The sequence below is a fragment of the Carlito syrichta genome, unplaced genomic scaffold (assembly GCF_000164805.1).
Source record: "Carlito syrichta isolate Samal-C Ts95f unplaced genomic scaffold, Tarsius_syrichta-2.0.1 Scaffold143503, whole genome shotgun sequence".
NCBI lineage: Eukaryota > Metazoa > Chordata > Mammalia > Primates > Tarsiidae > Carlito > Carlito syrichta.
This window is the reverse complement of record NW_007087599.1, coordinates 295,172-299,669: the sequence shown is the minus strand read 5'-3', so window position 1 is coordinate 299,669 and position 4,498 is coordinate 295,172. Positions and strand designations below refer to the sequence as shown.

Genomic DNA, 4,498 nt, shown 5'->3' with positions numbered 1-4,498 from the left:
CCCCAGCAGGTCGAGGCTGCGGTGGCCGGGAGCCGCCACTGCACTCCAGTCTGGGCGACAGAGTGAGACTCCAACTCAAAACAAACAAACAAACAAACAAAAAAACTTGACTGATATTAAGGCCAGAACAGATGCTGAAAGAACTTGAACAAATTTCAACAATAACCTAGTATTTGCTGTCTCTTAATTTCCTTCCCCCTTTTTTTTTTCCTTGCTCTCTGTCTGGACACTTCTCTCTCTTTTTTTTTTGTTTTTGTTTTGTTTTGTTTTTTGAGTTGGAGTCTCACTCAGTTGCCCAGGCTGGAGTGGAGTGGCCGCTCCCGGCCACAGCAGACTCGACCCTCTGGGCTCCAGCGATCCTTCCGCTTCAACCTTCTGAATATCCAGAATTACAGGTGTCCGCTACCACGCCTGGCTGATTTTTTGATTTATTGTAGAGATGAGGTCTCACCAAGTTGCCCAGGCGGGTCTTGAATCCCCGGGCTCAGGCAATCCACTCACCTCAGCCTCCCAAAGCGCGGGATTGCAGGCTGAGCTACCGAGCCTGGCTAATTTTAATTTTTTAAAATATATATACATTTCTTGTAGAGATGAGGGCTCACTGTGTTGCCCAGTCTAGTCTTGAACTCTTGGGCTCAAAAAAATTCTGTTGCCTCAACATCCCAAAGTACTAGGATTACAAGGGTGAGCAACCATGCCTGGCCTTTTTTTTTTGAGTTGGGGTCTTACTCAGTCACCCAGGTTGCAGTGTAGTGCAATGGTATGATCACAGCCTACTGCAACCTTGACCTCCCAGACTACCAAGTAGCTGGAACTACAGGCACGCGCTACCAAGCCCAGCTAATTTTTGATTTTATTGTAGAGATGAGGTCTCACCAAGTTGCCCAGGTGGGTCTCGAACCCATGGGCTCAGGCAATTCACTCACCTCCCCCTCCCAAAGTGCTGGGATTATAGGCTGAGCCACCGAGTCTGGCTTTTTTGCTTTTTTTAAAAAGACTTTTTAACATGGAAATTTACAGACATACACAAATATAGAGAAAATAGTCTAACGAACTCTTATTCCCATCGTCTAGCTTCAGTAATTATCAACATTTACTAATGTTATTCTATTCCATATTTTTTCCAATGTTTAGTATGAAAATAAAAGTTTAGGCCAGGCTTGGTGGCTCAGCCTGCAATCCCGCGTCTTGGGGGGCCGAAGTAAGTGAATTGCCTTGGCCTGCAGGTTCGAGACCCGCCTGGGCAATTTGGCAAGATCTCATCTGTATAATAAATCAAATAAATTAGCCAGGCGTGGTAGCGCGCGCCTGTAGTTCCAGCTACTTGGAAGGCTGAGGCGGAAGGATCGCCTGAGCCCAGCAGGTCAAGGCTGCGGTGGCCGGGAGCGTGCCACTGCACTCCAGTCTGGGCAACAGTGAGACTCTAACTCAAAAAATAAAAAATAAAAAAAAAAAGAAAAGAAAAGTTTAAAGAACAATAAAATGATTATCAATAATCTTACTATTGACCGGGCTCAGTGGCTCAGCCTGTAGTCCCATGCTTTGGGAGGCCGAGGTGAGTGGATTGCCTGAGCCCGCAGGTTCAAGACCCACCTGGGCAACTTGGCGAGACATCATCTCTACAATAAATCAAAAAATTAACCGGGTGTCGTAGCTCACGCCTGTAATTCTGGCTACTTGGAAGGCTGAGGCGGAAGGATCGCCAGAGCCCAGCAGGTTGAGGCTGCGGTGGCCGGGAGCGGCCACTGCACTCCAGTCTGGGTGACAGAGTGAGACTCCAACTCAAATAAAACAAAACAAAACAACCAAAACAAAAAAAACAACAAAAAAAATCTTACTATTTACACTCAACATGTTGAGTTGCCAATGTTTTACCACATTTGCTTTAGTGGTATACCAATATGAGTCACTTGAAAGTGTCTTGCGCCAGGCATGGTGGCTCACACCTATAATCCCAGCACTTTGGGAGGCTGAGGTGAGAGGATTGCCTGAGCCCACGGGTTTGAGACCAGCCTGGGCAACTTGGTGCAACCTCATCTCTGCAATTAAAAAAAAAAAATTAAGCTGGGCGTGGTAGCGCACGCTTGTAATTCCAGCTACTCGGAAGGCTGAGGCGGAAGGATCACTGGAGCCCAGTAGGTCGAGGCTGTGGTGGCCGGGAGCGGCCACTGCACTCCAGTCTGGGTGACCGAGTGAGACTCCAATGCAAAAAAAATAAAAATAAAAAAAATTAGCTAGGCATGGTGGCATACGCCTATAGTTCCAGCTACTTGGAAGGGTGAGGTGGAAGGCTTGCCTGAACCTAGCAGGTCAAGGCTGTGGAGGCCATAAGTGTGCCACTGTACTCCAGCCTGGGCGACAGAGTGAGACTCCAACTCAAAAAAAAAAAAAAAAAAAGAAAGAAAGAGTCTCGCATCATCAGAATCTTACCCCTAAATATTTTTTTTAAAAATATTTTGGCAGGCAATCTCCCTACTTCAGCCTCACGAGCAGCTGGGACTACAGGCATGTGCCACCACATCTGGCTAATTTTTTAATTTTTTTGTAGCAATGAGGTCTTTCTGTGTTGCCCAAGCTAGTCTGGAACTCCTGGGCTCAAGCAATCCTCCCATCTCAGCCTCCCAAGGTGCTGGGATTATAGGAGTGAACCACTGCACTTGGCCTATATTTTATTTTATTTTAAATTAATTTATTTTTTTGAGTTGGAGTCTCACTCTGTCGCCCAGACTGGAGTGCAGTGGCCGCTCCCGGCCACCACAGCCTCGACCTGCTGGGCTCTGGTGATCCTTCCGTCTCAGCCTTCTGAGTAGCCGGAATTACAGGCGCGCGCTACCATGCCCGACTAATTTTTTGATTTTATTGTAGAGATGAGGTCTTGCCTGCCCAGGCGGGTCTTGAACCCATGGGCTCAGGCAATCCACTCACCTCATCCTCCCAAAGGTGCGGGATTACAGGCTGAGCCACCGAGTCCGGCTTATTTTATTTTAGATACAGAGTTTTGTTCTGTGGCTCAGGCTGAAGTATAATGATGTGATCATACTCACTGCAGCCACAAACTCCTGGGCTCAAGCGATCCTCCTGCCTCAGCCTCCTGAGGAGCTTGGACTATAGGCATGTGCCTGGTTAATTCCCTCTTTTTTTATATTCCATTGTTTCTTCTGAGGACACCAGGCTGGTTGCCTTGTGGACACATTAATGATTTGCAAAATATCTCCTTGTTGAATGTTGACTTGTTCTTTTATCCTCTGTATATTTCCTACAAATTGCAAATTAGAACTAATGGCTTGATTAGATTAAGATTAAGCACTTTTGGTGAGGATACTTATAGATGATGCTGTGGACTACTTATTGCATCTTATGAAGTACCACACAATGTCAAAGTTGTCCTACCATGAATGATGCAGTTTGATTACTTACATATCTGGGTAAGGTAGTGACTGCCAGATTTCCCCATTTGAAGTTACTTTCATTTTTCTTTTTCACCGTGTAATTGGCAAATATGTGTGGTGATATTTGATAGCATGATAATATTTGTTCCCTGACAACCTTTCTCTTAAAATTTTAACTTCCCTAAATTAAGGAAAGTTAAATGCTAACAAGTTTCAGAGTAAGAAGTTGGTGTAATAGTCACCTCCAACTTGGGAAATCAGCTTTTTCCTTTTCTTTTTTTTGAGTATCATTATAGACTACCGATATCTCCCCTCTTCCTTCTTATTCGCTCCCTACCTATCCTTTTTTCCTGATCCATGGCGACTGCCACCTCTCTCCGCACTTACGTCTGAGCTTTCCAGTCATCCCGCTAGGGGTCACTAGTTTCCTATCCGCCCCCACGCTGCCTCTCTATCACACATATCGCCATTTGCTAGCAACCCACGACTCGCTGGTGCTGACTCTGTCCACGGAGCCTCTCTAGGCTGTTGGGAGGCCGTCCGCATTGCGTGGGGAAGGTGTGGACGACGCAGTCGCCTCGCCGGCCCCCGGGGCGGTTAGCGCTTCCGGGGTCGGAGGGTGCGCGGGGTTGAAAGCGGGCCGCTCCGCCCCGTCCCCCTCCCAGACCAGCAGAGGCAGCAGCCGGAGCAGCCGCAGCCTGCGCCCTCTCCCGCCCGCCCGCCCTCCGCCCGCCCGCCCGCCCTCCGCCGCCCTCCACCCGCCCCGGGGTCTCTTTCCCCCTTCCTCCTCCTCCTCCTCCACCCCCCCCTTCCTCCTCCGCCCGCCCGCGGGGGCCCCCTCGCCTTCCCGCCCGCCCCTATTGTTCCGCCCCCGGCCTCCCGCCCTTCCCCTTCCCGCCCGCTCCCCTTTTCCCCTCAATCGCCTCGCGCCTGCAGGTAAGCTTAAAAATTTCCCCTTCGCCCCTGGTTATAGCTACAATTTCCACTCTTGCCATCTTTCTTAGTGGGCTCCGATTCTAGTCACGAGCCCCGGCCTCGCGTAGTCCCGCGTGAGCGCCTACCACTTCACTGTGCCTGGCCGGTCATTCACGCAAGGCCCTGGCTCCGGC

The 4,498-nt window shown here is 49.2% G+C and overlaps 1 protein-coding gene across 3 annotated transcripts in view; it reads left to right on the top strand.

Annotated features, from left to right (window-relative positions):
• Window positions 1-4,049: 4,049 nt before the first annotated feature.
• PCBP2 (poly(rC) binding protein 2) overlaps window positions 4,050-4,498 on the top strand; it is a 29,576-nt gene continuing 29,127 nt past the window's right edge. For 2 of the 3 annotated variants that reach the window (XM_008050278.2, XM_008050277.2), the window contains exon 1: window positions 4,058-4,325. The gene's annotated coding sequence lies outside the window, so the exon portion shown is untranslated. Of the gene's footprint in view, window positions 4,326-4,498 lie in introns of all 3 variants that reach the window. The other variant, XM_008050281.2, reaches the window with a different exon arrangement.